The sequence below is a fragment of the Columba livia genome, chromosome 7, assembly GCF_036013475.1.
Source record: "Columba livia isolate bColLiv1 breed racing homer chromosome 7, bColLiv1.pat.W.v2, whole genome shotgun sequence".
NCBI lineage: Eukaryota > Metazoa > Chordata > Aves > Columbiformes > Columbidae > Columba > Columba livia.
Genome location: NC_088608.1, coordinates 38,044,564 through 38,070,948, shown reverse-complemented (window position 1 = coordinate 38,070,948; position 26,385 = coordinate 38,044,564). Strand labels below are relative to the sequence as shown.

General features: G+C 43.4%; 1 protein-coding gene across 5 annotated transcripts in view; it reads right to left on the bottom strand.

Annotated features, from left to right (window-relative positions):
* Positions 1 to 26,385, bottom strand: part of RAPH1 (Ras association (RalGDS/AF-6) and pleckstrin homology domains 1) — a 230,140-nt gene that overhangs the window by 77,269 nt on the left and 126,486 nt on the right. For 2 of the 5 annotated variants that reach the window (XM_065069914.1, XM_065069916.1), the window contains exon 1: positions 4,520 to 4,873. The exons of 1 other annotated variant lie outside the window; for it this stretch is intronic. The gene's annotated coding sequence lies outside the window, so the exon portion shown is untranslated. Of the gene's footprint in view, positions 1 to 4,519; positions 4,874 to 5,346; positions 5,483 to 26,385 lie in introns of those variants that run through there. 2 more of the 5 variants (XM_065069912.1, XM_065069918.1) reach the window with 2 other exon arrangements.

The following is a 26,385-nucleotide window of genomic DNA, read 5'->3' as shown; positions in this document are numbered from 1 at the left end:
GGCATCAAGATGGAAGTCTAGCTATGTATTACCGGAAAAAGACAAGCTCTACTTGCAGCTCTTCTGTAGGGAGCAAACTACTACACTGTTCCTTCTTCCTGGAAGAGCAATGAAGGCAACAACTTTAAAAAGCCTACAAAAATTAATTGTGGTTGGGATCTGTGCTGAGAACAGCTTAAGCAGAACACACGAACACAACCTGCTATTCTAAACACACTGACAGAGTGCTAACGCCTTTACCCAGTGCAAGACCATTTCAGCAGATATCAAATACAACAATTAGAACAATACAGTGTTAACATTCCAATAATGGATGATAAAGATAGTTTTCACACAAGATGAGAACAATCCTTACTCAGTTTACCATTTGCTCTATGTAACATCAGTGCAACTTTATCAGCAACAACTTGAGTTTTTGAACACTTCAAAATATTTACTCAAGTAAAGTAAATATATCATAAGTTTCACTACTGTGTAATTTCCTCGCCAGACTCACTATAATATTTTGTATAAAAGTTTTCACGTTACACACTGGTCTTCTAAAAAAAAAAAAAGACCAGAGGCAATGAAGATTCAATCACCTTTCTGCTTACATCACTATAAATTAATCTGATTAATTTCTGAGACTAGAAATACAGTAACAAGTAAAAAATTATGTTCTGCGAATAAAATGTGTTATAACTGTTTTTATAGTAGCTCTAATTCCTCTTCCTATGCTCTAATTCCTCTTCCTCTTCCCCTAGCCCAGTCCTCACTACAGAATTCAGCCAACTCCTTATGAAATAAGATGGCAAAAAATAATTTTCCCAACATTTAACCTCAGGCCAGTTTCAAATTCTTGTGCAGTCATCTTCCTCCATACAGTTCCTGACAGAGTGATAGCTCACAGAACAAGACATTTCAAGTGCTCTTCATTAACAGATGCATTAAAAAAAAAAGTAAGCTCTATTCTACATAACATCTTACACTAAACACTTCAATTAAAGCCTGTCCTATCAAATAATTAAAATCACTACATAGGACAAAACAGAGAAGTGACTTCAACTCGTTGAAAAGTCAAAAAGTATCAGCCAATGTATCTAGATTGAGCTGCATATAAAGTATGCTGCAGATACTTCTCTTATTCTTTATAAGATTTTCAAGTATGAGGATGATTATTAGCAACCTGAACCATCAAGGAATTCTACTTTTCTTTCTCACAGGGACTGATATGCTTAATTGGATAGTTATTACTAATTTCCAGTATTAACCTCTTGAAAGAAATATGCCATTTTCAATGAACACAGTTCTTAGGTGATGATAATGCTTGCAGATTAATAAGGAGAAACTTAAATCCCTTGCCAATCTGAAGAACAATTAAACCAGGCAATTTTAGAGCAAGTTTCTTCAGTGGAATCCCCTGATCTTGTAGACATTCCTAAAGGTGGAATGTTCATTGTGTGTCCTCACTCGAAGTCTGCGAGTGCCAGTTATATTTTTTGAATCCTCAAAAGGGTTCAGTCAATATGACAACCTTGGTTTTGTAACAGTTATATTTTCTCAAACAAAATTAACATTCCACATAGAAATGCATTAAGTGTGACTATTCAACAGTCTGGTGGGGGCTGAAATACAAGTTGGACATTTTAGGCTTGAGTAAGTGCCTGTAACAGGTTCTAGATTTAATCAGCATGGTCTTCAGCATCCACTGATGTTAATGGGAAGATGCAAAGCACATTATTTCAGTTTTACTTGAAAATTCAGTAATAAAACTGTTGTTTGACATAACAGAAAAGGCAGTGTGACTATTTTGCAACCTTTGTCTTTATTTATAACAGATGAGATTTGGATTTTTCTAGTATTAAGAATGTGATCTAAATTATTTAATGGCTGGGATATTCAGCACTATTCTTCTCAGTATTTGCTTAACTGGCTTACTCTCTGTGATTTAACACTGTCCCAGTTTGACAGATTTCCATCACCCCACTACAGTGGCTGAAAGACACCTAAAGAAGGAAGGCAAGTGGTATGACCAGTAAAGATCAGATTAATACTGCATAAACATGTTAAATTAAGAGCACAAAGAAATAACTATTTCTGGCTAGAAAAGCTAGCCAATTAAAAATCTTGATGCTGAAGGAAGAGATAAAGGAACACATGTTCATATTCTTGCAAAATTCAAGAGTAAGAAGCAACACAATAGTTTTACAGCTGAAAAAAATTCAGTGGTTTCGGGGAATGGAGAATTGGGGTGATATCCACATATTCTGATACTCAGAAGACTGAGTCTACCTCTTGAAAAATAAAGTCTCTTAAATTAATCATACTGACCCATTACCTACAAAATTTACCACAGCTGTGTCATCCACTCCCTTAAACCAACAGGTGTTCTCTGTACCATGGCTTCCCTCATTAAGAAAGGCACAGGCTGCAATACACACGGAGTTTGAAACACTTAATATCAATGCATTATGCCCCTGGAAAGAAAAGTTATTTTAAATTCAAGCCTGAAGGCACTGGTCTCAAGATATTACACAGGGAAGGTAGATTCAAAAGACTACATAAAATCTGTCAGTGTCCCTTCTCATGTTATTTTTTAATGTTCTTTTCAGTGATTAACAGCTGCTAAAGTACTTTACTCTCCTGAACTGTGGCTTATCTCTTAGCCATACTTTTCCCTCTGTCATTCCATACTGAGTCAGAGAAATAGCAGCAGAAGGACTTTTCATTGCATGTCATATGAGTCTGAAAACCAAGCCATTCTAAGAAAACGTCTATCTGGAAATGAAATTCGTAGGACGGCAATAAATAAATTCCTTAGTGCCACTTTACGTCCTTTTTCCATAAAAGAAAAAGCCTCCCCAATGTGGATTTCTGTAAGGTAATCTGAGTGGCACCCGCTGACATGAGACACCACATACCGACTAGGGTGCAGAAAAACTGCACTCTGTATCCCGCTATCCACCACATCCAGCCACGAAGGATATCAGCATATTAAATATGAACATGTCTACACCTTTATATAACACAGGTGAAAAGTATTCCCTAGAAATTGAATTTATGACCTATACTTTTGTTCTTAAAGATAATTTAGCAAAATGATTTTTCTGTTCCTCTATTTTTATAGGAAACTTAGCAGAGAAAAGCTGATTAAACAGACAGTAAAATTAGAAGATTTTCTGTTTTGGACATGCTGTTTCAGTAAACATCTAAATTAATTCATCAATAAACTCATTTTTCTGCTCAAAGGTGTTTCACAAACTAATGTGTCTCCGTCTGGAAGACAGTGGAGTGGGAACAGATAAAAAGAGGTAATCTGTTTAAAATAGAATGGGCGTGATTCTACAGTCTCACAAAACGTTAGCTCCCCATTCCTCAACCACATGAATGGCAACATAAATATATTAGCTATATGAAGTAGTCTACTTGTGCCAAACAGAGCGCATCTGTACTCCTCTAGTAAAACAGGAATTATACTATGCATGCTGCTGTTTGCCCACTTCTGAATACCTATAACCAGGTAAAACATAAAAAGCCTTGAAATACTAATAAAAATGATAACGTGCAAAGACAGTGCCCGAACATGCAGGTGACTGTTTGATACCACACAAGATGACAAACCCAAAAGAAATAAAACCTTCCAAGGTGAACAGGTAAGCCATTGCCTTCTTAAAGCAAGCAGCATTAATGCAGAAGAAAAATAAGTATAGCTATATGAATTTTACACAGGTCATGTGACATTCACGTATACAGACACTCCTCCTTTCCCTCCCACCATCCATGATTTTCCCCGTGCGAAAAAATATAATAAACCACTCTCCCCATCTCTGTGAAAACCAATGCAGACACCAGCCCTGTTTGGTGGGAGGCTCTTCACTAACCAGCCTGTCCTCAGCAAGCCGTATGGCTAAAGAGCTTAAAAAAAATTAAATCAGTTTTGTTTGTTTGAATGAATGTTTTTCCAACGAACATTGTAACGAACGATCCAAACCGATCTTTCTGCCTCAGGAGAGAGGATTTGAGTGTTCCGTTCCCCGGGTCGCACAGAGTGGGCTGCCCGCAGCTCCACAGGGTGGAGACTCAGCCAGGCTGACATTGTCTGGATCCCTGGCGCATCCTCGGCTCATCCCCAGCCTCTCCCAACACCTCACACCGGGAAGCGCCGAGGCAATCACACACACACACACACACACACACACACACACACACACACACACACACACACACACACACACACACACACAAACCCTCCACCGGTCCCCAGCATTGCAAAGCCCGTTTTGAAAAAAAACACCCGCTGATGTCTGGGGCGTGGAGGGGCGCAGGGCACAGCTGGTAAATGCTCGCCCCTCCAACACTCGGTCGCCTCAGTAGCCCCCGCCCGACCACAGCGGTCCCTCAGGACCCCCGCCCCGCCGCTGGGGTGAGGGGAAGCGGCAAGGAAACGCCGCTCCCCGCCCGCCGCAGCCCCGCGGCCGCACGCCGGCTCGCCCACCGCCGCCCCCCAAAACACCGACACGAAGGCGGCTCCAGCACTCACCTCGCCCCGGCTCCAGGGAAGCCCCCGGCGGGCTGGCGGGCAGCGCCGACCCCCCACAGAACAGAAGGGCGAGGCGGCGGGCACGCTCCCGCTCGCTGCCGGCGGCGACACCCGGGCTCCGCTCCGCCTGCAGCCCCCCGCGGCTGCTGCTGCGGCTCCTCCCGCCGCCGCTAATGGTGGCCAGCGATACCAGCTCCCACCGCCGCTCCCTTCCTTCCCTGCTCCTTGTTTCCGCCGAGCGCGGAACCGCCTCCGCCCGGCCGCCGGAGCACGTCCCTGCCCGGCAGCGGAGACGCCGCTCCCTCCACGCCGCTCCCGCCCCAGCACCCGCCGCCGCTTCGGGCTCCCCCCGCCACTCACTTCCGGCGCGCAGGCCGCACCTCGCCCCGCCCCGCCGGGCCCGCGGCCAGCGCCCGGGGGGCGGCAACGGCCCCGCAGCGCCGGGGCAGCCGCCGGCTGTTGGGGCGGTTGAGCGCGCGGAGGGACGGTTGAGAGCCCTGAGAGACAGTTGGGCGCGCGGGGGGACGGTTGAGAGCCCTGAGGGACGGTTGGGCGCGCGGGGGGACGGTTGAGAGCCCTGAGAGACAGTTGGGCGCGCGGGGGGACGGTTGAGAGCCCTGAGGGACGGTTGGGCGCGCGGGGGGACGGTTGGGCGCGCTGGGGGACGGTTGGGCGCGCGGAGGGACGGTTGAGAGCCCTGAGGGGCGGTTGGGCGCCCTGAGGGTGCTCCGTACACGGTGCCGTTCCGTACGCCGCTGCAGGCGCTGGGGGACGTGCCCCGTCCCCTGCTCATCGCCGGGGGCTGGTTTCTGTAGGCAGCGACTTACCAAATGTTGGAAATGGTACGGAAAGCCCCGGCGGCAGCTGCCCCGGACCGCGCCGCTTCGGCCACTCCGTCAGTATTTGTCAAGGAGAAAACTTCAGTCAGCTAAAGCACGGTGTTTTCCATAAAGGAGAGCAATTATGCAAAACCGTGCTAGTTGTTTTACTTCTGTAAATACTAATTTACCGACGAGGTTATGAACTAGGTCAAAAGCAACATGAAGAGGCATCTTTTAAAATACAAGCTAGTACACGGAGAAGATTATTTTCGTGTGTACCTACAATTAAGTCATTTGAAAGACAAAGTTCACGCATATAATTCTAATGTATTTAGCAAAAAATCTTAGCTATATAAATTAGCCTTAGTGTGTAATCGTTTCCAAATTTTGAACAAAGAAATGTTAACAATACGCCAGACAAGCTGAGATCAAAGTTATGGATGCGGAAATATCAGATAGTTTTGCAACTCTGAATTTCTTTTATAAATTATCAATGTGGAATATAAACATGCATTCATCACCAAGGGACCAGAGTAGCCTTCTGGAGTTGCAAATAAAGTAATTTGAATCAGCCACTGAAAATTATAGACCACTGCTTCTACACTGCTTCATAGTTCATGGGAATGTTCCAGGATTAATAAACATCTGGGCTCACGTTATTTAATGAAAGTGATAAGTACTTCAGTTTTCAGTGATGTTCTGCACTTGGTGGATATCAACTTGCTAAGTTGCCCTGAGCCGAAGCAGAGAGCAAACAACACAGTTAATTTAATGCAGGGTGGAGATCAGAGCATTTTAACCTTGAGGACCAGATTGGATCTGTGCGCATCCTGCAGAACCACCATCCAATTACATACATCAGTTACTAATGTAAAACCATCCCCCAGGCCAGGGAAATTGTACATACCTGCAGCGGAGGTTGGGTGAGGTTTTCAAAGTAGTACGGGGGATTTAGTCATACATCTGCAACAAAACTAACAGCTAATGAAATAATAAAAATAGTTAAGCCTTTTGAGTAGGTTAGAAGGCCAGTTTAAATGTATATCTGCTTCCAAATAGCAGAGGATAAAACTGATCATTGTTCTTAATCAGGGAAACAATTCCATGGCTATCGACCTTTCCTTCTCCTTAAATGTTGTCTATCAATCTCCATTTTAAGTATGTCTAAGCAGCATTGGCAGCTGAGCTTAACTTTGAATCCTTCAAAGGTTTTATTTGCTGTTATGTAAATTAATCTGAATAAGAAAACATAAATAAACAAAGGTTACGTAGGCTTTTGGATCATTAGACAGCTGGGGGAATTTCCATAAAGGACACACCAGGCAAAGGCTGGAATATGAGAGTTCAAAATTAAAAGAAACAACAACTCCCATCACGATTGCTTTGTTGCACCCAAGAAAGCTCAGTGACTTGTGCAGCAGAAATTCTGTATTTTGGTGAAGACCAGCTGGGTCTGATCCAGACTCTATCAATCGAAATTATATATATATGTGCATATATAGGTACATCTATATGTACGTGCATCCTATCCTGGAACTCTGAGCGCCTGTGACCCCTGCCAGCTCTCACAAGGAGAACAGCAGTCTGATTGTTTCCACCTGCTTCTTTATATTTTTTTCTGCCAACTACATTGTTCAAGGTACACAATCATTAAAAAAGCCTTTCCTGTGCATCAATAGTTTGCTCAACCTATATCGTATCTATTGCTGCTCAGCTTGCTATAATGGCATTGCCAAATGAGAGTTATGATGAAGTATTACAGTATTTCTTAGCAACAGGTATAGCACCCATAGCCATTAACATAAATAATTCAGCTCATCCAGCCTATACATTAAAAATTTCTTTTCTCAGATCTTATCTACTGTTCAGAGTAAACAAGAATATCTTGAAGAGGATCTGACTTTGAAGCAACAGGTATAATGACAACAGTAGCCCAGAACAGGAATGCAGACTTGGACAGGAGCTTCTGGGTTTTCAAGCCCGGCAGCATGATACAAAACGCATCGCAGAAACTGCTCACGTTCTAGGTTCAGGCTGCTAAGCTTTCTCAAGGCTGTTCTTAGGAAAGGCTGCAGCTATTTGCATGTGAGAACAAGTTCAAACAGAGGAACACCACAAACTCTGGAATGAAAACTCATTTCATCAGTGTAAATCAGGAAAATCTTGACTAATGCAGCTAAAGTACTCCTGATTTACAGTGGGATGACAGCTCTGAATCCAAAGCACAGAATGGCTGCGTATGAAAATATAACCGCTTTCCTCTTTATGCACTTTCCCCTCATTCCACCTTTGAGAACTAGAGAAGTACTGTCTTCCCATTTCTCAGGTGATGATTTAAAGCACAGAGAGAGAACACTACCTCCCTGCAGTCTGGCTATGAATAAGGCTTCTTTCCTAAGCCTGAATTCTGCTATCATCAGCACCAAACGAGTCCCTTGCTTGGGAGAATGCTCTTCATCCCAGATTTACTGACTGATACTCTTTTTTATGGAAGCGCCAGCATTACCATAATACAGACTAGCTAATAACCTAGCATTCTTTGTCATTATCACTTTTGGTGAAAACTCAAACCATCCCATCACACATCTCAATAAATCATCAGGGCTAACACACGGCAAGAAAACATCTCTTCTTGATCCTCAAAGCAACCAGCTTATGCTGCTGAAGCAAGAAGCTTGCTTGTCCCCCGCATCCTTGTAATCTAGCGCATGCAGCTGCAAATGTCATCTTTGCTCACAAAGCTTCACAAATCCCTTTTTAAATTCCACTAAACTCTTTGCCTTTATGACTGCCTATGCAATTGGATTCCATAGATCGAAAATACACTGTGTGAAGTAGAATCGAAAGCATGTTCTGGAAGGTTTTGCTCTGTGGATTGAGGCTGCAATTAACTGACTTCACTGGACACCTGATGAAGTTCCCCTTTCCTCCATATGTATTACCCTCCATTATTCTTTATTCTGCACAGCTGATGTTTTGGTGGCTTTTTAGGTCCTGTGAGGAAAAACCTGGCCCTCATTAATGTATGTGAGCACCATGCACATAAAAATAGGGAAGCAACAGCACACACAAAGATTTGGATCTCCTGACATCCAGGGTACCACAGAGACTCTGGATTCTCCTCTCAGGCTGAAGTCAGTAGTAGATTTTAACAGGAGCGGGGTTGAGCTAATGCTGGCACTTTGGAAAATCCCACTCAAGGGATTCAGTGATATTCAACGTGCTTGGGGCATGATAGCTGTGGGGCATTTCCACTAATGGGGAATGGCACAGTTGTCTTTATTAATTTTCCTTCTCCAAAGTGCAATTAAAATGTATATATTTTTATATCTTTAGGAACAAAATAATGTAAAATGCTTCTGTTTCTAGAGATTCTTACTGATGGGCAGATAAGTGGCTTTCTGCAGCACAGTTACAGGCCTGAAAATCTATCACTCCACAAGATCTATCAATACTCTCCAGCTGCCTTGCTTTTTCCTTCATCTGACTTAAAATGATTACAAGGGAAAATAATGTGATGCGTATGAAAATTATGAGGTTACTTGTCCATAAGAATTGTGAGGTTCTGGCACATAATTCACTCAAAATGCAAATAGTGATTATTTTCCAGACACTCATTCAAACAACAATAGAATTTTCCACATAGAAATGAACAGCACAGATTACTTCAAAAGCATTAAAACATCCCATTTACCATGGTGTAATGGCAGAGGTTGGGTCATTAGCATCACAGGGAAATGTCAGATTATACTAGAACTTTTGCGGTCACGAGAACCATTGCTTTACAGAAAAACCCCAAGTCCACAATATATTTAAAATACTAAGGGGGGTGAGTGGCAGAATAGGGTGAGAAAAGGAATTGGGTTTGTTTCTGCTTGCTACTTCTACTTTGCAGCTCTAATTTGTCTGGCAGTTCTGATGAAAAGTTCTTCTCGCAGTGACCTTTTCAATGCAATGCCGTTTTAGCCTTACTGACTCCTGACGGCTCTGCTGGATGTCAGACTGGAATATCCCAGGATAATCCAGGGGTCTGGATTAGGCATTTCTCTGAGTCAGACTGGAAAGCGCTTCTCAGGTCTTTGGACTCTATGTTACCATTACAGAGTAAGGCCTGAAAGAATCAACAAGTAGTAATTTACCTTTCGGATTACTTTTAACCTTTTGGTTAAAAGCATTTCTCATTTTAGGTTGAAAAGGTTCCACTTCATCTCACTTCAGAAGCGACATCTTTTGCTTACTGAATTAGTAAAAGAGCAAATGTAATTGTTGAAAGTGGTTTTCCTTCAAGACCAAACACCTTATATACAGTTAATCCTCACTACAGAATATTTACCTGCTAAATCTGATTCGATAATTATTAAAGTATAAGGGACTTTGTGAATGTGCAATAAAACAGAATTATCAGTCACATTGCTGTCTGAGATAGAACAGAATTTTGGCGCTTCTCCTGCTGCACTGTGAAAATCCAAAATACTATATTTAGCTTCCCTTCTTTATAGAGTGAAATATTTTCAATTCAGTCAAACTGGCCGTAACTGCAGGGGGAAGCTTTGTGTGTACATACTGCAGCAGCGCAGGACGGTTTCCGGAGCCGCAGGGACAGACACACACATCTCTGGTACACTCAGTGCTGGCACCACTGTTCATATTTCCAGCCACTATTAACTGTTCTTTCCCAGCATCTTCAGCCACGTCGTATCCTCAGATCTCATTCTGGATTGTGACTTGCTCAACTGGACTTGATTTTTTTTGTCTTTCAGGAGCCAGCTGGCACCAATCAAGTTGTAAGACTGGGTGAAAAGTACAGCTTTCTTCAGAAGTTCTGTGTTATTTTACTGGACCAAATGTTTACAGAGCACAACTATTTTTTTTTTCCTGTCATTTTTGTGCACATGTGAAATATCTGACATATGCCTTGTAAATCATACATTAGGATTTACTGGAATTTCTGTCTTGACCACTTAAGTGACATTAGCTGGACTTGTCACATTTTTTTTACGAAGTAGTTCAAACTGGTGCAGTTGTTCTTTAACTAGGGAGCGACTGAAAATAGTTCTGGGAAGCTTCAGATTCTTTTTTCAACAGCTGTAGATGAATGGACAGTAGATTTTTGAATAGTAAACTTCAGCTTTTTTCTCATTGTATTTCGAAACTTTTACAATTTATTTTAAAACTCTCATTCTGAACTGAAAAGTGGAAAAGAAAGATTTCAGCATGTTTAACATGGTCTGTGTGATGTTTCGGGACTTATCAAATAGAGCTGTCGTGATTTTTTGAATAATTTTAGTGATGACGTAGGCAAAATTAAATGGCATTCCAGAATAACTCTGAAGATCTTTATTCAAGATATGATGGGCAAAAATCCAAGCAATCCTCATTAGTAATTCTCTCAGAGAAAATTTTCCCCTTGAATCTTAATGTGTGCTTTTGAGGTACATGACTTGGAGCACCTGTTTAGAGAAATTCAACTGCCTCAACTATCCAAGTGATTTCTCTCTTAGTCTAATAGACACAGTGTTATATACAGGTACACCCATACACATAATTTATGTTTGCATGTAAAGTACTAAAGTACTCAGGGATTACCTTTACCTAAATGAAGAGTGGGATTAAGTGAACATATGGTGTTAAGAAAGCTGGAAATAAAATCCCCCTGCATCTTACTCTGCCACACTTGTATTGCTTATTAGAGGATTACTTGTGAGGCTGTGTGGACAAGCTTTCTGAGGAAGGAATTGACAGGTATAAAGTTTCACAGGTTGGTACTGGTTATGAGGGAAATCCTGCAAAATTATACTGTCTAGGTGAAAGGTACTTTGCCTTCTGTTAGAATCCTGAAACTCATTTTTCACTTGTACTGTATCAATATGTACGTGCAGAGAAAGAGAGGACCTAGTGGTTTCTTTTCACTCATCATCATAATTTGGCAGGTAGCTTTTCTGCAAGTCAGACTACAGTCAGAACTGGATGCTGTCTCCTTATTAAATGCCTTTTTATAAAGGTGACCGGAAAGCTCAGAAACATACAGTAAATTGACAGAATTTCAGCCAGAAAATCTATTAATTTACTTCAAAAAGTTATTGTGATATTAGATGTAAACCACACAATTTTCCTGATTATTTACCTGACAATTAGGCGTAAAACAGATACAAAAAACTTGCAACATCTATTGCATATACCAGCCAGGAGCCAACTTAATATCACAGTGTGAAAACAGCTTCATTGTCCCCCAGCAACTGTATGGCAGTGCATTTAGCTGCTGCAGTCAGTTCATGCTTAGAAACCTCAGTGAATTCCTCCAGCCCGTGGATTTGGAAGTCACCTTGATATCATTTATCTTCCCAGAGCTGTACGTATGCTGGGTTATTCTGCAGCCCTGCTGCTTCCTCCAGATCCTCCCAGAGGTCCGTTCACATCAACCAATTTGCTGAGTAGACCCTCTTCACGTAAGTTTCAAATCCTTATAGTCTAATCATTTCTTCCTCTTCTACTGACCAGTTCTCCTCTTCTCCTGTAAGTACAAGTTGTCTTCTTGTTTGTGTCCTAAAATAAACTCCCTGGACAAATATATAAAGCCACTGCATGATCCCTTACAGCCCTCTTCCATATGCACTCCATTTTGACATCTGTGAAGTTGATAACGTCACCAGAGCAACCAGTAAGAATATAAATGTCTCAAAACAGCAATCTGGCAATGCTTACAGTGCACAAAATCAGTGTGTGCAACCGCCTGGTTTTATCTTTGCTATCCTAGCCTTTGCTTTCCCATTTCCTCCACTGGATATTCTTCCACTTTTTGTATTGTGTCAAAACTGACTGTCAGCTCTTTAGGAAGATGTAGATCCTCTGTTACACACAGTCTTTCCAGGGACTTAGCCCTGCTAATTTAGAAGGGAGCGGTGGTGATTGCAGCTGTGACTCCTTTAAATAGTTTATGAGTGGTGCTCACTTTGGTTTTTTTTTGTTTCGCAACCAACCAGAAATCAGCCCCAGCAGCCTCCCATATGTTCCTTGTCTTTTGTTTGCTGGGGTATATTTATTGGATGGGTTGACTCAGGATCTAGCTATGACTATGTCATGGGTTTGTTCTGTACACTGTCAAAGACATGAGACTGAGCCCAACACCTGTGTTTAAAACATTATAGTTGTGTCTGGAAAGTCAGAAAAATGGGAGTATGATCTGTTCTGAGCTATTCTTACACCGTTGTAAACAATCTTAGCTAGCTAAATAGAAATCCTGCCACTAAATACAAGTGTCAAATTGCAACCAGATCCTCAGCATGCCAAGACCACATCAGTGCAGTTCCAGATTTCCCTTTCAGTGAGTAACCCAGCAGTGCCTCGTGTCAAGCAGCTGATAGCAGGACTGTTGTTGCTACTCCCTGCCCATCTGAGTGCTCCTGTGCAGATCCACCTGTCTGGATGTCACAGTGGACTCGCAGGATCCCCAGGGTATACTGAGGGAAGAAGCATCACTTCTCTTCCAGGAGATAATGTACCCAGAGCCTGAACTACTGCTGGTCAGAACATTGTGTGCAGGACAGTGTAATTAAAATGTATTGAAGCTCAGACCTACCCCTTGGAAATGAATGTCCTCTTACTTTCAAAAGACCTCAAAGAGACAATTCCTCCCTCTGCTACACCCTTAGGTCTCCAACATGTTCCCCAAGCCCACCTTACCCTTGCTCTCTGAAAGGTAGGTCTAAATAACTTTCTGTTTCTGTTGAGCACGTGTTGAGACATCTTGGTCTGCAACATCCACTCCAGTGCAAACATTCAGACTATTTGCAACCTTCCATAAATGCTTCCCGCTTCAAGAGTTCAGGATCCAAATGACTCCCTAAGTGTTGGTGTATTTGTTGCCTGCTTTGAACCTGAAGAATCCACAGGTGGCAAGGAGATGTATGCAAGCAACACATGCTGCTAATTCTCTCTGAAAGTCTAAGATTAAGGCTAAGACCACTAAAAGCCTGTGCCATTATATGAGTATCAATCAGAGAAAGGAAATTTTTGTAGCATTTATAGCTCTAAAACATATAAGAGTGTCCTAAGCGGAACGTATTTTGAGCACTCTTAACTAATGCTGAACTAGTGTAAGCTGTCGGGGTTAAAGCATAGTTGTTTTCCTTTGTTTAGTTGTCCCTCCAGCAGGACTAGATGTTTGAACAGTTGGTACATTCAACCTAGCGCAGACCTGGCCTGTTGTCTCCTGCTACATGCGCTCCTGTTCCTTTGTGATCTAATGTCACATGGGATCGGCACAATAAATCTAGATTAGAGTTGAGAAACAGTGATCATTTTTAATTTTATAGTGTTATTTAGTTTGTGATACAGCCTGAATATGGCTGGAACCCAGTGTGTGTATTTAACTTCACCTTTCCCACTGAAATGTGTCATCTGTACTAAAGAGAACGGTTCTGCGGCACAAATTCTCTTCTAAGTAGTGATTGCTGTATAAAAATGAGGTCACTCTCTCTGTAGATAAAACATTTTTAAAAATGTTTATGAAATTATTTACTTTGCATAAAAATAAAAAGGAATATTTGAAATTGATGTGGTTTTGCTGTTTGCTTCTGCAAAATTAGCCTTAAATGAATACTTACAACAGCATGCAAACTAGGGCTGGAAGGGAGAAGGCTAAGGGTGCTGCTCAATGGAAGTGGTTTTCTGCTAAAGCTGGAGCAGAACTGCGTGAAGCTGGAAAAGGTCTCAAACCTGGCTGCTTAAAGTTAGGAATCTATGTGTCAATGACTCAATAAAATGGCCTGGTTTTCCAAAACGGTTGGCAGGCACCCACATTTCTCATTGAAATCAACAGGCATTGCATATGCTTAACACCCTGGAAAATCAGGCCACTTATATTTAGGAGTTTAAGTATGACATTTGGAGCTTAAATTTCATCTCCTACAGTTAAAATACTAAGCCAGAGTATCTGAAACCTATTTTGAAGTAGGATGTCTGATCTAATGGTTGAGGTTACAGTTAATTAAGATAAATTATTATTATGCTGACCTCCCACCGCCTCTGAAAACATTACCCCATATGCTGAGACACCTTAGCTGTCTCCTAGGTTTCTAGCAGAGAAACTTGTTGCAAGAACACTTTTCAGGAACTCTTCTGACAACCATGTCCTTCACGGATATGAGCCCCAGTAGCCAACATTTTCACAAGCAAAACCATATCTGAATGCAATTATTGTCAATAGAAGGATTTTGCTATCATTACGCGACAGGATGGAACTTGGCTTCATCTTTCTGTTTGTTGCATGGTGCATGACAAGCGAGTGCTGGTAGTCACAGCAGAACCGTGCCAATCGCCACCATATGTTAGAGTCCATTCTCTCACTATGAACATGAATCAGAGCATCACACACAGCTCTGCTCACAGCAGCAGTGCTGCAGCCTTGGCGATGTGGAGATTGTCCTCTGTAGCTTGTTTAAAGCTAAAACTGCACTCACAGTGTTTCTGGAGGCTCAGTGATGCTGCTGTATCTGCATAGCTAATAAAAACTTCCAGCAAGTAGCCTACTCATTGTGCATTATAGAAAAGAAAATGTCCCTTAAACAAATTCAAGCTCTTTCAAAGAATTTATCTCATCATGACTCCTTATTTTTAAATGTTCTATCAAGCGTGAGATACCTACACACGGCATTTTCTGTTTCTATTTATTTCCCCCAAGCCCCAAGACCTGGTGGTCACAGACCCCTCTCCCTGATTTGTCTGGTGAAAGGGACTTGAAGAAAATCACTACAATGCATGCTGTATTTCTGTGTGCTTAGAAAAAGGATTTAAGTGGTAAATACTGCAGGGAAATTGCAGGAATCTGAATGCTATTTTTTAAATAACCATTTGGACAATGCCCATGGTAGAATGCCCTTTATTTTCTAGAGGGCAAGACTTCCCCAGTTGTGCAGACACGCTCTCAGAAGGCAGCTGTGTGTCAAATCACCACTGAGCTATCCACAAGTGGGGAAGGCACCCTGCAAAGCCCTGACTCCAACCCACTTGAATTAGGGAAGACCCTTTCTGATTTTAGTGGGCTGTGGACCAGATCTTACCCGTGAGCAGCAGTGGATGTATGTGTGACCCAGATTCAAGAATGAGGTCTGCTGGGTGCATCTTCCAGGTAAAGACTGAACACTGGTGGGGACCATGGTGACAACGAAGGCTCCGTAGAGCAGACTCTGAGCACTGTGCGTGACTGTAATCTGCCTCAAGCCATGGCCTGCATCTTCAGAAATCTTTCTGACGTTGAGTAATTTATCCTTTCAATACAGCTATGGGGAAAACTCTGTGACTAGAGCAGCAGGGTTGCATTTGGAGGTGCTGAGGAGCGGGAACCCCTGAGGAGTATGAAAAAAGTTGAAGTTGTACCTTCTCTGAAGTACTTTTATCCACAAAGCAATTTTGTCTGAAAGCCAGAATTAAAACCCAAAAGTTCCTGGCTTAGACCAAAACCCCATTGTGGGATAGTGTTTCATTATAGAAGTTATTTATCTACTGAAACTATTTAAAGACAGGAAGTGTTATCTGTGGCTAGGATTAATCATCTCTGTCACACAGCCTGTCTCCCGAATGAGAGATTAATGCAGAGTATAGCTTCCTGACAGGCAAGAAGCCTGGTAGGGATTTTGTTAATTCTGTGGTAAGAAGCAAAGCCAAGGAAATTGCACAATGCCTGGCATGTTGTGACACTGCCAGCCAAAAATATCTCAGCTGAGACTGCTCATTGTGCCAGACTCAATAGACAGAAATGGCCAGGGAAACCTCTGTCACGCCCCAACATCCAGGCCTGCTGTGCCGAAAAGGGAGAATGACCAAGATGTTGGACATTCAGCAGAGAGGAGGCAGCTTCCACTTTTCCTGCCGAACTTGTGTGCTCCCTGAAGAAAAAATGAGAGTGCAAGAAAAGCAGGGCGCCACAGCGTGAGAGAGCAGACGCCAACATTGGCATGGCAGCACCAACGATGCTGGTGGAGAGGCAAAGACAGAATAGCAGAAAATGAGGCGTCTTGAATTGGCATTTGCTGCCCTGCGTGCTCAACCAGCCCCAGGCACCTTGACCACACACAGCAGGCACACAAACAGAGTATGGCCAGACCTGACCGCAGAACATCCTCCCTGGGCTCCTGTCACGCTGCCAAGTCGCAGATATAGCATTGCCCTTTGTGCACACTCATAGAGGAGGGGAACTTGCGACAAAGGGCCAGAGTAAGATTGTACTTGTTTAACTTGAAGGAAGGAGGTCATCACACGCATTTTTTGTCTCCCCAGATGAGGCTGCCGCGTCTGCTCTGCTATTTGTATAGCCGTCTACACAGCTGAAATATTTGCATTTTTTTCCTGGGCCCTGCAGCCAGTGCGCCACTATTTGCGCTGGTAAGATGCCAAACTCTTACTCAGTTGTAAGAATGAGCTGGTGATCCAGTCAGCTTTGTTATGTTTTTGTCAGCCGCAGCAGCAAGATAGCAAACACCACCAGCAAGACCATCAAAGAGAACATTCACTCTTAAGAATAAAGAAGAATAAGCTTGGTCATAAATTACACTACAAATCTATTTCTAGCTAAAAATAATATCTATTATTATCAGAACACGTATGCTAGAAAAACGTCAAGGCTTGACCTGCTCTTGTCGGATGATGTGATGTGCTGCTGTTAGTAATGATATGATTGGAGCCATAAGGGATCTCCAGAAAATTATGTGCTAATTATGCGTTAATGTGATCAGTTCATATGTGCCTAGCGACTGTCTCTGTAGTGCTGCTGTACAGTTTATTCCACAGCAGATCGACTAGGTGTGAGAACTTCAGAGATAAATACAGCAATTTGGTATTTGAAGAAGAGGAAACTGTGGGCTGACTCGCTTCTTTTTTTCACCTTAAAACAGTGATGGGGCTGTTAATTTCAAGTGATAATTATTCCTGTTCTGGTCAGGGAGAAGACGGTTTTTCAAGTATAAGACAATAGAGCACTGTTTTGTGTGCTACAGCCTGAGAGTAACAGAACAGGATCAAGCCAGGGCAAACATCCCCCGTTTATCTTAGCAGGACATGCAAAGATTATTTTTAACCCTCTGAGTGCTTTGTACCTTTAAGATGGTATTTTTGAAACCAAGAAGCGCTCACTGTAACATTAAGTATTGATCACTTACAACACAGCCTACATTCAAAGTGGTTTTGTGGTACACTACTGAATTAATGAAGTTTATATTTCCACTCTGCTCTTCCTTAAAGCTCTTACGTTTCAATGAACCGATGGGCATCTTAGAGCTCTGACACACTTCTTGTCCTCAGTCATCCTTATGCAGCGTTTGGAAGGGCTGGGCAGTAGCCTGCATCCCTTCTGGTCCCTGCTGACACAGAATCACCGAATGCCAGGGATTGGAAGGGACCTCGAAAGATCGTCCAGTCCAATCCCCCTGTCAGAGCAGCAACACCCAGATGTGGTTGCAGAGCTGTGAAACAACAGCGATCTCACACCGAATGCTCTTATCGGCTGCACCGCTCCAGTAGAACTGTTTAATGCATTCATTACATGTCCTGTTTGGAGACTGCACTCAGGATCTAAAGGCACTCTCTGGCAGCTCAGCTTCACTTCATCCTCAGCATGACTAATGAAAATATGGTGGATCTTCTACACTACAGTAGACACGACAACTGAAACTGTGCCTCAAGACACATCTGGCCTTCTCTGTGTGGTTTTTCCCCTCTGTGCTGCTTTAGTCTTTTCATCCAGCTCCTTATGGGCAGCAGACTGTGTGTTTCTCTGCAGATAGCATTGTTCCCTGCCTTTGAAATGCCTGCATGTTGTAGTTTGCTCTTTTCTTCACTCCTCCCTGTGTAACTAGAGGGGCGGATGCTTCCTAGATAAGGACTGGGAAATGGCTGGGTGTACATGTCTATGAAACATAATCAAACAAAATGAAAACTGGGACCGACCCTTGAAATGTCACCGCAAACATTTTTATGCATGCAAGTGGCTTAGCCGGCTTCAGAGAGGCTGCTCTTGTTCATAAAGGATATCTGTGTGGAGGAGACAGCATGATGGACACTCCGTTTATTGTTATAATAATGTAACTAGCTTGAGGCTGCTAGGAGATCATGATAAAGGATGTCTAAGAAAGATAGCGAGTTCATAAAGTGTTTCATTTTAAGGTATGTAGAGAATCATTAGCAGAGCAGCTGCAGCTTTTTATATCATTTTGTAATGCATGTGATGTGGCATTTTGAAATTAAAACCGCCTTTGTGGCTGACTTTTTGTCACGTACATCATGGCCAACAGTCCACCTTTTCCAGAGCCTTCCCCGACTGAGTCTGCACAAAGGCTCAGACACCTCTGAAGGGTAAAGCCCTTTAAAGTGTGAAACAGTTTTCCAAGAAGAAAACGAGGTGAGTTTGCCAGATTGAACTAAGCAGCTCTAAGGACGAAGCAGCCTGTGTTTCTGCATCCCTGCAGCGAGACATTCCCAGGCATGGCCCTGGCAAAGCCCAGTGCCCATGTATTTCTGGAATGAATGCAGCTGCCTCTGCGGCTTCTCACCCGCACATTGCAATGCTGGGCAGCCAACGCCACCGGGACTCGCAGGGAGCTCTGCAAACCATCTCGGGAAAGTAATCTAGGACCTTTTGCTCCTAAAAAAGAGATCCCTGAAGCTGGAGTCACTACACTAGAGAAGAAAAGAGCCTTTGGACTGAAGAACAGAACCTGCAAATTCTTTATGCTTTCACTCCTCCAGGAACTCCTGGATATTTCACCTCAGCCACTAACTCTTCCAGACACAATCCCTGTAAATTTAGAACTCATCCTGATAGCTCTAAACAAAAAGACGGGCACGAGGAGGCAGGTAGCTGTAACATAACCTCTAGGACACAGAAAGGGTAAAGGACTCCTGCCACTAGATTCAGCCACAAAACCTCCCTTCTTCCATCAGAGCCACGAAACAGGCTCCAAGTCATTGTGTGAACTCTGGAAAACCACTGAATCATTTCTTGTTTTAGTCTCCTTATCTCTGAATAAGGAAACTTTTTTGCAGAGAGGGGTTTAGCTTAGGGATCCACGGAAAGCTCCTTCTACTCTGAAGAAAAATGTGGCAAGCATATGACAATGCTGTCACACACAAATAAAGCAGCACTAAGCCTGCTCCCCGATAGTAGGCTTGTAAATAACCATCAACTTCCAGTGAAGATACTAAAATCAATATCTCCACACATACAGGAAGGCCCTTTTGAGGCTCAGCCACTAAACACAACCTTGAAAAAACATTACATTCCTATGAAAAACAAGTTTGGACACTGATAAGCGCTGCGGGAAAATTACACTCGATCAGGCAGACTGAGAAGCATTAGATTGTTAATCTCTTATCCCTCCAAAGATCCTGTCCTCTTGGAAATGAAAATCCGTTGTTGCAAAGGCAGGGAATCCACCTTTTCATTGGATTAACCGCTGGGTACCTCATGTCTTTTGTTGATATGCCAAAGGCTGTGCAGGATAGTGCCCTCTCTCCTCCCTCCCCAAACAGTGCTGCGGATAAAGCGAGTTACTGCCTCCCGAGCGCTTCTCCTGCCCGCCGGCCATCCTGCCCGAGCCACCTGGGAAACCTGCCGTTCTACCCCCCTGCAGCAGAAGGCAGGTTCATACAGGCTCTGCCCCTGTGTATCTCTCTTCCCCTTCAACCGCAGTAATACCTTTGCCTGATATTTTAGTTTGGGGGGGCTACAGACCAGCACGCACCCTGCCTGGGGCTGCGGGGTGGGCTCCAAGCACCCCATTGCTCCCTTTGCCAATGCTACATAGCTCAGGGACACCGCGTGTCCCTTCCCTCACCTCGGCCAGGCTCATTCCAATCCCCACCCGCCCGCACCTTGATCTAATACCTGCCGTTTAGAGTTGACTGACTCCCGAAGTAAACGGGGCAGGTTATTTGGGAGAGGCTGCTGAATTGCGATTGCAGTTCTTCGCATGCTGAGTCACCCTGGCAGCGGATTTCAGCTGCTTCTCGTTCGAGGGAGCGGCACGCAGTGAATTGAAAATGCAATGTGCGCTGCTGAAACCTTACGCAGCTGTATTCAGCAGCGATGAGTGGGAGCGACAAGACAGTCTAATTACAGGGGGTTCTACTAACCAAGGCAGAAATTCAGGGGAAAAGCTTTTGTAGTTCAGTTCTCCACATGTGCTTCAGCGAACCGGCTAAATATAGAACACCCAAACCATTGGAAAAGCAAAGGAAATGGAGACCCAGGAAAAATAAGCCACTGATGGTGATTCAGGAAATACTTCTGAATTAAACCATTTCCGCTTTGTAATGTTCTCAGAAGACCACAGTTGTAAAAAAAAGGAGTAATTCTGGGCTCAAGTGTAACACTGGCTTGATATGGTTGACAAGGGATCGCAAGGGATCTGCGTGGCAGTCGGGTAAACTGTGTTTGTTTTCACAGACATGTATAAAAATACACATTGCTAGAAAATCAAAGCAACAGCCACGACAGACCAAAGACTTCCCATAGGAGACAGAGAGCCTAATTCTCTGGGAGCCGGTGACCCCAGCTGCTCTCGGAGCTGTGAACGTCACTCGCTCTCAGGACCTGACCCTGAAGAAAGGAAATCGGGGCTGCATTTCATTATTTTGGCACAACAGACTCCAACAGCTGCAACCTGGGTTAATGAACTGCAAGTCAACTTCCAGAGGCACAAACCGCCTCAGTCCTCCCCCAGAATCAAGCACGTTTGTGTCCCTGAAAACCCATCAAAACTGTTGCAAAACTAAGGTCCTTTGTATGTGGCTAAAGCTGCTGAAGTGGAAGAGATACCCTGAGTAAACGTGGGTCAAATGGGGTTAAGCTTTCTTTCTTCTAAGAGTTATCTGGAAAGGATTATGAATCCAGCAGCAGCACTGGCCATCAAATGTGCTCAGACGTCTCAGCTGAACTCATGGTATCTTCCAGCAAAAAGCTTGGTTTTTGTTCCTCTAAATGTACTTGTTCTTGTAGATGTTTATGGGACTTACTGGCAACTGACATTGGAAAAAAAACCCACACTTCTAGACTTATGTTTGTTGAAAAGAGATACGTTTTTACTGAAACATTTGCCTCTGGTTTCCACAGAAAGGAAATCGATAACTTTCTACCAGATTGAAACTTCTGAAAGTGCAGCCTGTTGGCTGACTGGCTGGGTTCACGGTTACAACCCTGTTTCACTCTTCCTACATGGCCCTGCAAGTTCTGAAAGCAAAAGTTTTTAACCTCTAAACAGTCTTGGTTGTAAATGTAAAGATTCTGCCCCTTTAAATCACCTTAGCCCGGTATCTCACTCCAATTTACACCAACAGGATTTCAGGAGAGGGAGGCTAAGCTCTGTTCAGTCTTTTATGACCTTTAAGACGAAGATTTTAAATGTTTTTATAAGATTAAAAGAAAAGATTTGTAGAGCTAACCAGGGGATTTGGAATACCTAGTTCCAGTGAACAAGATTTGAGGCAGTAATTTCCCACAAGGTGACTTGGAAATGCCTTCTGGGCGATGCAGAACCCCCTAAATCTGGGAGATTCCCCCAGATGTGGTTTGTGCAGCTTCGTCGTCCCCAGCCCAGCTCGGTGCCGGCTCAGCCCTGGCAGGAGCTGAGATCTCAGGGCTTCCCACACGCTGTTGCAAGGCAAATTTCACACCGTGGAACTAGAAAACACTTCAGATCACGCCATGAGCTTCGGAATATTTTAATTTCATGTTTTTGGTTTTTTCTACGGAGATCTATTAATTAAGACATTTGACTAGACTGGAGAAAACAAAAAGGAAAATAGACTCCAGGGAACTATCTCGTCTTAGTTGGGCAAAAGAGCAAATTAGCTCATGCATGACTTCTGTCTTTTTTTCCAATGATATTTGCTCTTTAAAGGCTTGGGAGTCAGTTTCATGTTTACCAAAATAAAAGCCAATATGACTGACATCAAAGGCCTTGTAAGTAATTTAAGAAGGTGTGCAACAGTTTTCTTCTTCAAATAGTCATGGATTACATGGCCCTGCCTGTGAAATTTCTCTGGAGAGAATGGCACAACTTGCAAACTTGCCCTAAATTTCCAGCACTTCATTCTGCCAAGGGCAGATTTTCTTTAAAATATGATGCTTGAATTTAGTAACGAGCAGCACACGTTTAAAATTACGAGGCCAGTTGCCAATACAGTCGCTCCCAGTGAGCTGTACTATATGTGGTGGTGTTAGGTACCTTGATGACCATAGCACAGAAAGGTCCCATGACAATGTCTGTGTTATCTGGTAGGATGTGCCCAGGAACAAAGCCTTGAGTCATATTCAGCCCTGGTGTAAGCACCTGCATCTTTATTTTCTTTGGTTATATATTCTGCAGCCCAGAGTAGAAGCCTCATTAGAGCTGCCGATCCTCACTGCTTATATAACAACTTTCTCCACTCCCCCTCTCCTTCTGTAGGCTTTACTTTCATTAAAGAAAAAGAGGATGAAATATTCTTCTAGAAATGAAGCTGCCTAAGCCTGGCTACCTGTTAGGGGATATGGCGCAGTGGAATATTTTAATTTGTGCAATCAGGGCAAGTATAGACCACCTAAAGACATGTACGTTCTGTCTGATGGCACTAAGTCTGTCTTTGGGCGTAATTAAATCAACATACGATGTGTTTGGCACATTATTTGTGGCAATTTTCTCTTATCTTTCTTGCTGTTTGGACTCCGTGTCTCTACGCATCTGACTGTTTTTAAACAGCCAGTGGGTGATTTTCTACATTCCTTCAGCTCTCAGAGTTAGATCACTGGAGTTATTTTCCTTGGATGGGTTTCATGCATATGGACTGTTGACTACCTTCTCAATCTGGTTTCCTGCCTGCGTGAACATTTTGTCAAGGGATCTCTCTCCTGTAGTGATGCAACCGCTGTAGGTGTGTGCTGGGAGGTGTGTCTAAGTGTCTTTTATGAAACTGGAGTTGTTGAAGAAAAGAAATTCAGGTTATTGTGAAAACAGCCTGTACTGTCAGTCGCAAATGTGAGGCAAACTGCAAGCTCAAATGTCTGCTTTCTTGTGATAGTGCTTAGTAATACCATAGACATTCGGTCGGTGATGAGATGAGAAAGCCCCTGGTGCCAGCAAACTGGGCAAGTTTACACAATGTGGCTCAATCATTCTTGCTCTTTCATATTAGAGATACAGAACTTGCAGTTTTGCGAGAGTCCTAGTAGATTACATGGTTCTCAAGAAATTAAAACATTCAGTAAAAGTAAATTGGCCCTGACTGCTGGTTTTCAGAGAGTGCTGCCTTCTCTTCCCTCTTCTCTCCATTTTACAAAACCAACATGGCCAAATTTATGATTTGTAGTGAGAGGTCTTAGTTTAAATTTGGGGCTGTAGGAAGCCATTTAAAGCTTCAGCACAAGAAAAACTGGCTGACACAGTCATCATGGGTTTAGAGGGCAGCACCAAAGCTACCGCACAAAATATCCAGCGTTTCAAATGGCTCATTCACAAATCTGTGTACTGCATTCTGGAGGGAGTCAAATCCTGTTTGCCTTTTGGGAGTTGTCACATTGAAGCCAATTGGATTACTCATTTGTTTGAGGCAAGCAGGATTTAACTCTCCAATAAAAAAAAAATGATTTGCTAAATGAAAGGCATTAGTTTTTTATATGTAATGCTATGTGAAAAAAAAAAAGGCATCTTTTCTCCCTCTCTTTTTTTTTTGGTGCAACATGAGCAAGAAGCTGAACAAAACTCTTCCGTGCCCTATGCATCTTAATTTTAGCTGCCGGCGTCTATGCCTTGCCATGTTTAAATCAGTATGCTAATGCTAATGGATGCTTTTCAGTATGCAGGTCATACTGGGCTGAAGTTGTTTCTAGGAGTGAAGCTGCTCTCTTGCTTTAGTGTTTGAGACAGGGTACACTGTTTAGTCTCAGATGCAGACTCACTTGTGGCAGATTTAAGGTTGGGCAGAGTTTCTGATTTGGCAGCGCTAGAGGCTGGTGAGCCAGCTGCAGGTTTTTGCCATTCTTGGGATATGCTGAGAGAACAGACCAAGTGTTTGACGCTTTTTTGAAAATGAAATGAAACTTGCCGTCAAGGTCTGGGTGAGCTCTGCATCTGGATTCATCCAGCACAGAAGGAAACTCTCTGGCAAAGTAGGTAGTTAGGCAACAGGTCCTGATGTACTGAAAGAAATTCCGTGGGGGAGAAAGGGGAGCCCCTCTGAGACAAACCTGGTGGGCGAGGTGATGCCATCCAGGACCACATCCAGGCTGAACGTTATGACAGCTTGCATTTATACCCTTATGTGGCTCACTGATTTTCCCATTATTTGCTAGAGCTGTGTTATACCGTCAACTTGCTCCTCTTAGAACTTACAGTCTGTCCTGAATCCTGAAACCCTGCGTGTAAACTTGGAGCAGTATCTGTATCGCATATAATGAAATTCCTCTACGGAGCAGAAATAAGTCCTTACAGCTATGTCAGATGGATGCTCCTTCTCGAGATGGGGCAATATTCAAATGAGTGAGATGACAGTCTGGCAGAATCATAAGGAGTTCACTTTGGAAGGTCCCACACAGATAAAGAAGTGCTTCTCTTCCGTCAGGATATCTAACTGGAGTTTCACAAAGAGAGGAACAGATTCAGGCTTTCAGTACAAATGTTTCTGAATCTGATCAGTATGAATCTGTTACTGATTGCAATGCTATCTCTGAATTCATTTTTATTCCTTCCCCAATTCAGGGAGACCCAACAGAGGAGTTGCTTCACAGCAGATAGTCTCTTCAAGCAATGCTAAAAAGTTTTGGATGTTACGACAATTCTTACCAAGGCCAAGATTCAATGCAGGAGGAAGCAGCATTTATGGAAAAGAGATTTACATGCACATTAGTTCTCTACATAAATCTGACTCCTTCCTGAAAAACAGCTGTGAGCTCCACAGACCCAGAATAGCTGTAATACACAGAGGGTTGAAGATTTATTATTTAATACTTTAGAAATGATGTTATTTGTCTGCCAAGTGACAGACCCCTTGGTGACAAGGATTTCATGTTCAACCAGACTGCCATTCGAAGTAGCCTGAAAAGTTGCAATCTGCTATGTAAATAAGAGAAGAAGAGAAATCTTGCCCAGAAACAGCTGTAACCCATGAAAAGCAAAACAAAATCCACTCTGGCAAGGAGCTGCCCGATTGAGTCCAGCTACTACAGTCCACACAGCAGATTGATAACCTGTGTTTTCCCCTCCAGAAGACCTCTGTCCTACCCATGCTGGTACCAAGGAGGAGCAGAGGGCATTAACTGAGAAGCAAGTAAGGTCAAAGATGGGTGTTCTGAATGAGCTGAATGATCAAACTGTGCCATGAGCTAAATTCAGGTGAGTGTAAGAGATCCCTCAGACTACACCACTTTTTCATGTTGCTGCTCAGGCAGCCACAGCCTAAGGCCTCTGTTGCCGAGGAACAGAGAGTGCAGGATTGCTTATACCTCTGGTGCACTAATTACTTTTGACCGGCTGCTGCTGAAAACATCTGCCCTGTGCTGACAGTCCAGGTTGTCACATTGTCAGACAAGGTATCAGGAAGAGGCAGCTTTCCTTCCATGAATCTTTAAACACCTCAGAGACAGAAGAAGTTCAGTCAGGAGAAAAGCTCCCATCTTGCAATGACGAGCGTTACCGTGTTGGCCTGTGGATTTTCCACCATTAGCGAGAGGAGGCAGCAGGAAAGGCTTGTCCTTGCTTCAGAAGAACAAGGCAAGCACTGTGTGTGAGGGGCTGCAGCAGCTGGTGGGAGAGAGAACAGAGGTTCTGTAAAACGTGAGAGATGCTCTGCTGGACGCTGCACCCGGTCCTTGTGCAGTTTCGGGAGGAGAGAGCCGTGCCCACCCCAGCCAGCACTGAGGGTGCTCCTGGGACAGGCTCTTTGCCCCCATGGGGTTTCCCTTCTCAGCTCTGCTGCCCGGGGCACAGAGGCACCAGATGCTGTACAGGCAAAGCCCTCTTCAGCACTGACCTCATCTGCATTCAACACCAGACGGGTGCGATGCTGCCGGGGGATTGCCTT